The sequence below is a fragment of the Mytilus trossulus genome, chromosome 9 (assembly GCF_036588685.1).
Source record: "Mytilus trossulus isolate FHL-02 chromosome 9, PNRI_Mtr1.1.1.hap1, whole genome shotgun sequence".
Taxonomy (NCBI): Eukaryota; Metazoa; Mollusca; class Bivalvia; order Mytilida; family Mytilidae; genus Mytilus; species Mytilus trossulus.
Window position 1 is genome coordinate 12,611,354 of NC_086381.1, and position 13,914 is coordinate 12,625,267.

Consider the following 13,914-nt stretch of genomic DNA (forward strand, 5'->3'; position numbering starts at 1 on the left):
TTCGTGTCTATTTTTCATTGAAATTTGTTTTGATTGTTCTCTTCTCCTATTTGTTTAAAAAGATTAACCTTTCCAATTTTTTGATTAATTGGATATATTCATAGTTTTTTTCAATTCAAATCTATAATTTGAACGGAACGTTACAGTCAGTTGTCTATGTATTGTATGATTGTTATCTTTCACAGCAGTGTTGTGGACATAGTATTTTCCTTAACTTAAGATGCGATAATAATTCCGAAATGTACTGAAAGTATATAGTTTCCGCCATTCAATCTCATATTATGCCATTGAAGATAACATGTTATATCTACAGCTTACAAAAGGATACGTACTATATCCGACTAGAATTTACAGAAAGTTATTGGTGCTATTTGCTCTGCTTTATAATGCTTGCATTTTCATGATGATTGTAACATTTGTATGTATCAAATTTGTGTTTTCTCATGAAAAGAGTTGGCTTGACATATTTTGCTGAATAAGAGTCAAAACAGATGAGACACAGTAAAATCATACTTATGAAGTCTTCTGCATAACACAATTTAAAATCAATAATGAGCATGCATATAAATCAAATCGTTTATAGAATACTATACATATTATACGAGTAATAAATACAATAGGAATAAAAGATAGACACAGTAGCAATGATTGATAAAGAAAGGCATAGAATTCAAATACCAGTCTTGCATTTTATATCGGTTAAACCCATACTGATCAATGTGTCATAAAACTCACCGACTTTAAATAAAACGTTACACTTTATGTTTGATGCAACTTACAAAAGTATTAAAAGTTTTGTTTAAAATTGTGAGAGCACGTCGAGATGTATATGTGATATGTTTCATGTTATATAAAAGAATCTATCTAATTAGAACAACTAAATATGTAAGTAAATTATTTTAGAATGTCATGTTATGAGTACAATAGATGATATAATTATATAAAGTCGACTTGACACGACAAACACCTTTATACAAAGCAGTATTAATTACTATAAAACATGTTATTAGATATAGTCAACATGTATTCGACAATTTGTACAAACAGGTTTTTGAGTTGGTCCTAATCGTCAAACGGATAGCTTTTAAATGATAGTAAATACAGTTTTGCATTGTTGCATCATTTTTCGTATTTGAAATAAGCTGATGAACTTAATAAATCTTTATGAAAGTCATAAACAATAGGTTACTGTAATTATTTTCCAGAAAAAAATTGGAACTTTACAATAAGAGTCCGTGGTTTTGTATAATAATCACTGTTTATCTGTTTGTAAGTAACATCGTTTGGTGTTTTTATTTCAACAAAACTGACTGTCACAGTGATTGATTAATTCCAAATCAATCGGAAGATCTAAGTTCATGCTTGAACTTCTGAATAACGATATGACGGTGACTTTAATTTCAATCTTGCACTTACTGCTGGACCTGTTTTTATTTATGACTACAAGCATGTAGATCAAAAACGTCAGTGATAGAAGTCCATGCAGTGACATGCGTCAGGACTGACTTAGAACAGGGATCTGTTGTTAGTTAGTGTCCGAAAACTTCTAGCATGTGTCTGGTCTATTGAAAATTTAACCAAATAACTGCTTTAAGTCCCATTAACTGTGACAAGCAACTTATACATCAATAATTCTGCATCAAATCTGGGGAAATTGAGTTAATAATTATTAAAATATGCTGACCTAAAAGATATTATATATCGAGACAGCAAGTTAGTAGTACATTATAAATTTCTAAATATAAGAAACAATGGTGGCGGTGAGGGAGGTGGTGGTTAGTTTATATAGAATCGACCACACTACTCCATTGCAAATTAATAATGGAATAGGCATGTGCTATATGACTTCACTCTTCATGCATGAGGCACCATAAGGTGCACGTGAAAAATAGTTTTGTGTATATAAAACTAATTTGTTTGAGTGAACCTATATAAATAACCCTTAATATAAATTACATTATTTCAAATTGATTGACTTGTTCTTTTTTTTTGTATATTTGTAGTTTCATTGCTTGTTTTTGTTTAATATAACTGGCATTATTTCAAAAATAAATTTCGTACTAGTAAATACATGTACCTGAAAATATAAAGAACAAAAGAGCAGTACCCAAAACAAAATACATGGTTTAACTATACAAAGTGGAGGGAGTGCGGATATTTTCAAAATACTTTTCTGTGTAATTATACACGTCTGCTTTTTTGCAGCTCAAAGTTAAAAAAAAACAACGTTAGCGTCAAATTGGCGTCATAACTATACATCTTAATGACTATATATGAATATATAAAGAAAGCACTGCAACGGACGAGATTAAAACAACGAATTTATGTATATTACATAAATTCTATTAATTGATTAAGATAAATGTTCAATACTTAAATTTAAATTAAACCCATCATTGTTTGAAATTGTTTTACGATTTTGATAGTTACCTTATATCAGTTGATGTGCGTTAAACTTATTCTGTATATTATCAGATTATTACATGGCATTTTTCATATCGCATGTATTATCAGCCCTAGGTTCAATATCAGCCCAAGAGCCGCATGGCTAGAGGGCTGGTGTTGACCGAGGGCTGATAATACATGCGATATGAAAAATGACATGTTATGATCCTTTTATCATATGCTTCAACGATGGAGAAAAATCACAGATTCATATATTGATCCTTTTACGTGGTTCCCAAATAGAAGTTCAAAGAGTGAAAAGTTCACGGACGTCGGATCCCAAACTTAGTACATTCGATATGAAATCTTTCTATCATATGCATCTGCAGAGAAGAAAAACATTTAGATTTTGACAAAAAAAAAAAAAAAAAATTAAAAAATAAACATAATGAACACTGTTTGGAAAAGTCAACTTTTTTTTTAAAGTAACTTTCTATCGAATTATGTTTGAAACTTTAAAAAAAGGCATTTAATTAATAATTTGATTGTTGTTTTTTTTGTTTTTGTTTTTTTAATCATTTTACAAAATTTTCTTTCTAGTATCCAAATAATTGTTTTGTACACTATTTTGTAATGTTTTTCAGTGAAAACGTAGCATTGAGGTGTATTTTCCGGGTTTTGCCGAGTTTCACCGGAATGCCATGCGATAACGTTACGGAAATGCATGTGGTAACACTCGAAGCATGTGATAAACTTTTCATTTCAGCCCGCTAAGCACCAATTCGAAAAATATGGAATTTACGTTAATTTAATGCTATTATCATACAGTAAAAACCATATGTTATTTAGTCTAAGTATATGATAAATATGTTTATACAGTAAAATATAATAATTATCAATTCAACAATTATGATTATAATCACCAGTGTATTGTTTCTTTCATTTGGTGTTGCGAAAAAATCGAAAATTGAGTAGACGCGAATAAAACACCAGTTTATTCAAGTTTATTAAATTGAACCTGTACAGAACAGTATATCAATGTATCATCCTAGTAACCTTAAACCTCAATGTAGTATGTACAGATTATTATGTGTAGGTATTAGATCTTAAAAATTAGTAAGACACATTTTCTTTTCTACATTGTGAGGATAGAAAGAAAATAATGGATTTTCTGTTACATTCGATAACAAAATAAACATCTATATATTATAAACTTGAGTTTTGAGTTATCCTGCATTATTGTTCAAGTTATACATGCATTATATTATTTTTTTCAAATTCTCTATACTTCAGGTACATGTAATTTCTATAAGTGGAGATCTACCAATTTGAAATTTAAAAGGATTAAAAAAATCTTGGACAGAGGAAAAAAAACACAAAATAACAGTTTATATAGTCATTATGGTAAATGTATAACGCATGTTTAGACAGTTTAAGCTTCTGTCTTCATTATTTGAAAGGAAAGAGGTGTCGTCATTCATGTGGGCGATCCACAAATAACAAATATAGTTTCCATGTTAGTGACCATTGGTATTCAATAACAAATCGCATGATAAGAGTAGCCTCAGATAACCGAACAAGCAAAGGCGACTTCACACATACCCGAAAAGGGTCAATACTGTATTAGGAAGTTGTCTTTTCAAAAGAAATTAGCTGGCATGGGTATGTGCTTATCATAATATTTTTATTGTTAATAGTATATGATTTCGTTCTAATAGTAAACATAAGACGAATTGCAAGGACAATAATAGCGATAATTTATGCTTGTTTTATGTTATGTGAATTTAATATTTGAATTAGCGGGGATTGGTACGTGTTTATTTTTTTCTCGTTGCAGTTTCTGACCATATAGTGCGTCCAAGGTTAATGGCTAAAACTATAATAGTATTTGTTCATGAGCATCAAGTCAATGACATTCAATTGTTACGTTTGTGAAGTTGTTGATATACCAAATAAAATGAAACTGACGCATCTGCCGAACAGTTAAAGGAAACAAACGACAATTTTAATAAACTGACATTTCAATGATGAATAAATGTTTTAGATGTCAATTTAATAAGTAAAACTATGTTGGTTGTAAATGAAGACAGAGGGTACGTTACTCACACATATCTTGCGAAAAAGAAAGAAAACCATTGTAAATATTGAAAGCTGGACTCCTTTTTGTCATTTGTACACGTTTTGATTAAGATCCATTCTCTGAAAGCTAGTCGATTGTTTAGATACATGACTTCATTGTAAAAGGAGTTTGCTCCTATAGTGCTGGTTCGATCTCACATGTTTGAAATGTTACACAAACTACCAAGCTATAGGATGCAGGAGGATTGCAGTATGCATAGCATGCTGAGTACTGTAAATTAAACTTTGAACCCAATGGTTCTTAATAAGAACAGACGTTTTCAGCAAATTATTGTTAAAACATTTGAAAAAAGTTTGGATTTTTTTTATTTTTTTTTTTATTTTAGATAAAGACATTTTCGTTAGACATATGCCATATAGACTTCTCGTCCATGTAAGTTAACATAATGGAAAACATGTTTTGTCTATAAAAGAGAGCACTGATGAGGCTTTTAAACATAAGAAATAGATATTGAAATTAGTTTTGATCCTTTGTGTATTTTTTTTTTGTAATTTACGTTGATCTGCCATTAGTTTAATATCAAAACGACCTGTTATCTTAGATAAATAACGTATTTTGCCCAGTTGATACCTTTTAAGTGAGATTGCTCCTCACTAGACAAATTACAAATCATTCTTATATTGTCAATGAATACTTTATTCCTTTGCCTGTTAAATTGTTTATTGTTGTTGTGATGGTGTTGTGATGTTGTTATACAGTGTATTGTTTTCATTCAAATTCATGAGGCAAGTACTAAATGGAATCGAGGCATTGGAACTAATTGTACGTCTTATGTATTACATTATTCGACTTAACTAATTTTATGTATCACAATATACCTATAGAGTTAGTTTTGTCTATTTGTTATCATATATATGATAATGACATTTTAATTGTTACAGGCAAATATATTTTCATCTCCGATACTGATGACGCGAAAGCTGATTTAACTAATTTAGGGTTAAAAATACAACGTCAAGGACATAGCGTAAAACAGATCTTTCCAGAGAAACGTTTGTTTTGGCTAAGAGTAAGGGATTTGTTAGTGAACAAGACCAATATACCTTGGCTTCGGAACCGATACAATCATGCACACTATATAATAATTTGTTTATCTGAAGGATATGTTCAGGCAATCAACTTGGACGACAAGGATTGTCCGAATCCACATGACTTAAACGCCAAATATATATTTGAACTTATTATGCAGGATCCAAAAAAAAAAGAAGCGAGAAGACATTCGAAATCTGCTTTCAAAACACGAAAGTCAAGGACAAACTGTGCTTATCATTTACCCGGAAATTCATTCTTCTAAATGAGATGGCTTCCTTAAGTGATCAAATACGAAGATAACAGTCATTCCGTAAAGAGGATACTAGGTACTAGTTATATATTTATCGTCTCAGTAAGGAAAAATATATATGGTATATGCAGTTTCACACGAATAATTATTGAGGTGTAGCAGTCAGTCGCTGTGTAGAATAGTTTTTGTCTTTTATAGAATTTGTAATTTTGAGTATAATAATAAAACAAAATTGAAAATTTCCCTGGTTAAACATATATATGTACACATGTATTATTTTTTAACAGCCATGCCTAATTTGTCAGTAAGTCTTTTTTAGTTTTCAAAGTTAAATAGTGTCGCACTATTTGTCATGCAATCTGAATCTAAATATTGTCTGGTATAAGAAAGATATTTGGAGCACGTTGAACTACCTGCACTTGCATACAATGTATAAAATGCAAGTGATTAATGATGGTATACAATTTTTAGAGTCTTGACCTATCATATATCATGTAATTTCAATTAAGTTTAAGTATATATGCAGTGTTGCATAACGATGATATAAGATATTTTTGAAAGAAATTCAAATCTTTTTCAGTTCATTTGTACAAAGTGTTGGCTGTGTTCCAATATGTCTGCCGGCTCAATATTAAAAAAATCCTCAAAAAGTTTACGGTAGTTTATTTTTAAGAATAAAGGAATGCAATTTAGAAAAAATTCTAGATATTTAAGGAAAACAGCGTATTTAGTTTTGATGGGATACATGCATCTCAGTTTCTGGATTTATGTGTGATGTTTCATTGACCAATGTTTGACCATTCGTGTTTTTTCTTTTGGCTTCTTTCTGGTCTGTTTTTCTTTGATTCGTGTCTATTGGGTTTCTCCTCCCTTTTTTGTTGTTTAATGATTGACCTCCTTTCCTTCGTTAACCCAATTGATATAATCATAATTTTCAATTCAAAGCTATAATTTGTACCGAACGTTACGGTGAGATTTCTATGTCTTTGATATGTTTGTCATCAATTTGTAGGAGTGTGTTGAATTTAGGATTTTCAGGAAATAAGGAAAATTTTGCCTGAAATGGGGTTGATGAATGAAAAATGAACTAAATCAATAGATATTTCCCTCTTCGGACCTCTATTGATGGGTAATCTACAACATACATACTATACTCGACCAGACCTTCCTGAAATCTTTGTTGTTTTGCTCTACTTTATAATGCGTGAATGTGCATGCTGATTGTAACATTTGTAAACTTTTAGGTTTGTATATAACAAAAATGATTATAACAAGTGTTCGAATATCAATCGTGCAATTTGTGTCGGTTTCAGTGGCGGATCCAGAAATTTTCATAAGTGGGGGCCCACTGACTGACCTAAGAGGGGTCACACTTCAGTGATTCCCTATATAAGCAACCAATTTTTTTCCCAAAAAGGGGGGGTGCGGGCCCCTGCCCCCCCTAAATCCGCCTCTGGGTTTAAATGACTACCGATTTATTTTTCACCGACTTTGAATAAAACTTTACATTTATAACATTTACGAAGGTATTGCAATTTGTGTTTAAAATTCAGAGAGCAAGACGAAATGTAAGTGTGATATGTCTAATTCAGAGAGCAAGACGAAATGTAAGTGTGATATGTCTAATTCAGAGAGCAAGACGAAATGTAAGTGTGATATGTCTAATTCAGAGAGCAAGACGAAATGTAAGTGTGATATGTCTAATTCAGAGAGCAAGACGAAATGTAAGTGTGATATGTCTAATTCAGAGAGCAAGACGAAATGTAAGTGTGATATGTCTAATTCAGAGAGCAAGACGAAATGTAAGTGTGATATGTCTAATTCAGAGAGCAAGACGAAATGTAAGTGTGATATGTCTAATTCAGAGAGCAAGACGAAATGTAAGTGTGATATGTCTCATGTTGTGTAAGAGAATCTATCTAACCATTACTATTATATAATATTATTTCGTGTGTACAATAGATGATATATAATTAAAGCAGATATGATACGGCAAACACATTTATGTAGAACAGTATGAATAGCTACGTATCAGATTTCGAAACTCAAAATCGAAAATAAATTCTATAGTATGTTTACTTAATACGACAGTCTCAACTGATTTGATACTTTTATAAACTGTGTTTATTTCATTAAAAAGAAATATCCTGTCAATTTTTAAATATATTTCCGGTTTTAAAAAGAATCGGTTGGTAGCACAGTTCATAGTTTTTAAATAGTAAAGAAACTTGATATCTTTATAAAACGTAAAATTACCCTGAATAATTTCCTGTTGTAAAACAATTACGTTATTTGACACCGAATGAATATATATTGTTTTCTTTGATTCCATATTGTTTTTTATAGTGTCAGTGTTTAACACAAAAATGTGCAGGCGAGTACTTTGCAGACATGTCAGTTTCCCGTTGTACTTTTGTAATTTCATTGCTTGTTCTGTTTAATTTTATAAACTGTTAATTTAAGCAATGAAGATATTGATAATTTTATTTTTAAGACCTGGTAAAGGTGTTGTAAGAAAAAGTACAGTTACATTTCACAATATTGCTTCATTTCCTTAGCATAGCACATTAATGTTTCACTTTTGTTTGGAATATACCATATTGTTACAAAGAATTTCTCTAGATATTCTAATATTTTATCACAACAATGTATTTGTTCAATCACTGAGCAGTTATCAATAAAATAATACTTTAAAGTCTAGATGTATGCCATAAAAGCGAAAAGTTTAGCTAGCCACAAAACCAGGTTGAACCCACCATTGTTTTCTTAAAATGTCCTGTACCAAGTCAGGAAACTGGCAATCGTTATACTAAGTATTATAATTCGTTTCTGTGAGTGTTCCATTTTAGTATTGTGTTTCTGTTGTGTCGTTGGTCTCCTATTATATTTGATGTGTTTCCCTTAATTTAAGTTTGTAACCCGGATTTGTTTTTTTCAGGCCTCAATCGATTTATGATTTTCGAACAGCGGTGGACTACTGTTGTCTTTATTTATGCCCTTGAAAAAGAATAGTTACAGGAATATATAAACAAATAAAAGGTGTAGCTTGAACCGTGTTTGATTATTTGTAATATCTTCAATTTTTCACTTATTCTTACAACATTTGTATAAACTTCAAGATTATAAAAAAACGGGTTTTTTTTCTAAAGTGAACATTGATTGGTTAAATATTTCTCAGTGATGTCCTGTGTTTGAATTTGTTTGTTAGCTTTTTGGTCATGAATGTTTGTCTCTAATATTTAATTAACTTTGCATTTGTATTCAGATATCGCAGATCAAATTTATTCGTTCATTGTGTAATCATACGTTTTTTCATTGAGTTAAGTCTGCCAATTGATATTTTATCGTGTGTTTTTCTATGTTGTGTAATGTTATGCTATTGTTTCAGAAAAAGGGAGAAGGTTTGGATCCATTAAAACGTTTAATCCCGCTGCAAATGTTTGCACCTGTCCAAAGTCAGGAATCTGATGTACAGTAGTTGTCGTTTGTTTATGTAATATATACGTGTTTCTCGTTTCTCGTTTTGTTTATATAGATTAGACCGTTGGTTTTCCCGTTTGAATGGTTTTACACTAGTAATTTTGGGGCCCTTTATAGCTTGTTGTGTGGTGTGAGCCAAGGCTCCGTGTTGAAGGTCGTACTTTAACCTATAATGGTTTACTTTTTAAATTGTTATTTGGATGGAGAGTTGTCTCATTGGCACTCACACCACATCTTCCTATATCTATTATGGGCAAAGAATCTTACCAAAACTTAATATAAATGATTGTTAAGAAATATATAAAACAGAATAATAAAATAAATACATGTAACTATGGATTAAGCAATTATTGTCCATTGTTAAGATAATCTGTTGAAAACTGTCTTTGACACGTAGATACGAAGTCCATACCCGGATTTGTAAAAACACGTATTTCTAACCAAAAGATAATTGGGGAGGAATATTTGAGCTAATATTGACAATTAAAAGATATAATAATTAAAGTCAGAAAGATGATAGTCACAATAATTTTAAAACATGTTTTCATCCGGTCAAAGTACCATAACCTTTATAACAGTAAAATTTGTTACTTTGTGAACAACTTTTGTTGATTACAATTGATAATTGGGTGGTCTCATTAATTTGTATGTTAAACTTAAGTCCTTTTAAGTAAGTGCATCGCCAAAAAAACGAAGAAATAACCCATAGTATACTCTACAGATATTTTTCGATCAAATCCAAGGCTATGTTTAATCTAGGTCAACAATTCTGGTTTTTGTTGCTATCTTTATCAAAAATCAAAATATTGACCAAGTTAAACAACGATGTTCCACTAAACAATCAAACTAATCAACAACATGCAGAAAAGCAGGTACACCAAACGACCTTGACCAAATAGGAGAAAATAAGTTTAACTTTTTCATAATGCACTTAAGGTTGGCCTGATATCTTTTCCCCAAACATGATCATCTAAGCACCAAATTGTATTGTGCGTACAGAGAAAGAAAAGTTTAAAAATTTGATTGGACCTAGATATTTGAATTAAAATTTATGTAATTCAGAAAATTGAAGAATTCCTGGATGTTGATATGTGCTTCACGGATTATGTTTTAGTATCATTTTTAAATAACGCAACATAACACGACAGCTATTGAAATACTAAAGCAATGAATTCAATTTGATAGAAAACTATAATTATTGTTCTTCTATTACTATAACACGGTATTCCTATGTGGTATGGTAATCTGTATCAGGTTTAATACCAAGGAATCAATGTGATGCGGGCATTCTTTCACATTTGTCGGCCATCATTGCAATAAATGTTCTCTGAACATTAAAGAAACACAATAGTGTTGTCATACCCTGAACATAAATATCTTGATTCATTGCGTTATATCCCACCGTTTTTTCCTGTTTCTTGTTTTGTTTTATTTTAGATAATCATCTCCTGTTATATCTTTGAATATTATTGGGCCAGTCATTGTAGGAATGGAAATATGTGATATGGTACAAGACGAGCTTGCAGGCCTACAGGCAAATAAATAGATAATACAAAATTTGGTGACTATATATGTTGAACGAATATATCACATCGAACTAGCGAAATCATGATTTCCTTGATGGAGGATTGCTGCTCACAATGAAGCTATTAAATCAAGAGTTCCAAAGGGTGAAGTTGAAATCATCTCTTCGTAAATTTTACGGACACCATCACCAGATGGTAGTCCGTTATGATCCGTTATGGAAAAACCGTTTCACAGATGATATCGGATATTATCCTTATCTACAATTTAGTGCAGTGACAGAATAGGAAAAAGTCGATTATTAAAGGAGTTTAATTTTACTTCATGGTACACGGCTAAAAGTTGGCACAGTCCTAGAAAAATGATTTTACTTGAATTTAAGATTGGTCGTCAAAAAGTCGTATGGTGCAGGTTTTTTTTTATTTCAGCTTTTAGTCAGCAAATTTGACATCAAATGCAGATCAGAAGTGGCATGCAGTTTGGCTATTTATTCAAAAGCTGCCATCGCATATCTTTCTTTTTTGTTTTATTTAAACGTGAAACATAATGTTCTATGCATTAGGCAAAAAGGGTAATCCTCAAAGCCTTTTGACGACAAATTATGAAGGTAAAAACTACTATTAACGGGAAAATTGTGTGTTTTACCCGATTCCAACATCATACAACAAAGCGCTGATGAATGGATTATATCGTATCTACTATAAAGTAATACAACTACAATTTTTCTTTTCATGTACACATGTTTTTATGAGGTCATATTGTTTAAAACGATATTTTTTTTAACTTAAGAAATCTCTTCTCATCAAACATTTACTTAAAAATATTCCGGATAGTTGTGTCCCGTCCATGATTGGGCTGGGACATAGTTTTCCTGTAATATTTGGACTTTATATTACTTGTTTTTGTTTTATTATTTAGTTGAATTATTTTGGTGTCCGTAATTCTTTTTTAAGGTTGTGTTATTTTGATTTTATTTATGTAAAAGGCGAAATAAGTTTTTCAATGGTTTATTTAAGAAATAGGGATCCGACAAAATCCCAAAAAGATAACAAAACTAGAAAGTCCGTTGCAACTTTGCGTTATCATTTCAAAGAAGCAAACATTCGTTTTAATACCTTAAATATTGTTATTTTTATTAAATGGAGAAGAAGAATAATTGATTTATTTTACAAACGTACAGTAAATTGAGGTATTTTGACACAGTTTATTGTTTTCATGATACAATATACACAAGATTGCGCATATAATTGTCACTTTAAATCATAGATGTACATCTATCATTTTGGGTTCATTCTATTCGCTAGAAAATTGTTTATAATAAAAATGGATACGAATAATGCATAAGTCTACATGGCATAGTGATATCTACAGTTCGCACTGCAATTTGAAATGCAGAACCTTTTAAAGACCTAAAGTGAACCTTTTAGCTTAGTTCTATGATTTTAAAATTCAGATATATTGAAGATTACCTTTCTCTTTTTTACCTACATTTAAGTCAGTCAGTACTTACATTTCCCAGTTAGCTAGTGATAAAGGATACTACAGAAATTAGAATGTTCGCTTCATATCTTGGCCTTTTTCTTTGATATTGAGACGGATTAACGACTACAAACAAAAATCTATGACAACCTTTGGAGGGCGGTTTTAACTTTCCAGATGTCAATTCCCCAGCTAGGTCTCAATGTACTACACTTCTCTGCGCCATCGTATTATGTGCACATATCTCAAATGATACCCTATGCTGGTGCTTGTTGAGTCAATACAGTCTTCTTGGACAGGGGTGTACCCCTGACTACTTAAAACAGGCCGCAGAATTTTAAGGGATATTCAAACATATTAGTCGACAATAATATCAAAACGGCATGGTTAAATTAGGTGAACGACGTAAATGACAAACAAAATTCTGCAAAACTTTAAATATACCACCAAAGATTAACACGAAACATTCTGAAAAGAAGGTAATCTCGTGTGCCCCCGGAAAGTTTAGAAAATTCTGTTTAAATTGTAACACATGAGTGTCGAACGTGGAAATTTAATTTTGGTGTCATGTACTTAAATATGAAGAACTTACGACTGAAAAAGACACAAAATAGGTTTTTATATTACAGTATCACGAATAATGATACATAAGCTCTGTCGTGGCCCAACTCACTAGCACGTCTTTTTGCGGTTTACAATTTTTAGATACTAAGTGTCAGATCATATCTGAAAACTTGCAATTAATTTGTGTTCCATTCCTGTTTGTAATATAATAATACGTTTGATTCGCATGACACGGGTAACATTTGTTGACACAACCAAACTGAACTATTTTTTTGTTTTTCCTGGCCTTATTTTAAACATAACCATGGGTAACTTACGTACTGTTGCCTGTGTTTTTTTGAGACATACAGACAAAATGGCAGCCGGCTCAAGTCAAGAAACCGAAGTCACGGTTATCAAAGGTTCTGCTATGTGTACTATTGTTTTTTTTCATTTTTTGGCCATGGCGTTGTCAGCTTATTTCGACTTATGACTTTTAATGTCCCTTGGGTATCTTTTGTCTCTCTTTCATATGCTTGCATCTATTGTTAAGAAAATTACAACCAAGACGAGGATTTCATTCTCTAAAACAGAATATTTAAGTTAAGGCTGTTTAATGCTTATTTGTCATAGAGACACTATGAACCTTTACTGGAAGTCAAACAGTTGTATTCTAAATTACAAGATCATTCACAGAAGAAAGTTTTGTTTACCATCAGCAGTGTGATACATCCCTAGTTCAGATATCAAATCACTTATACAGACCAGAATGTAAGGCATAACGACCACAAAATTTGGAAACATTGCATAGACTACATACAGTCATGTGATCATGGCTAGTGTATACTGTCGATGCGGATCTCAGATGGTTTTTTTTCTTGGCTTTTATTTACAGATATTTTGAGTTTCAAGCAGCAGGACAAGACGTTTTTTTCAATACAGGGTTCTTTTGACATTTGTCCTAGAGATGCACTGATGTTTCAGTTGTTTTATGTCCCCCATAAAATAGATTGACATGGCCAAAGTGTATTTAGCAATGACGATGATGTCCAATGGTGATTGATAAAAGCTCGCTATATGT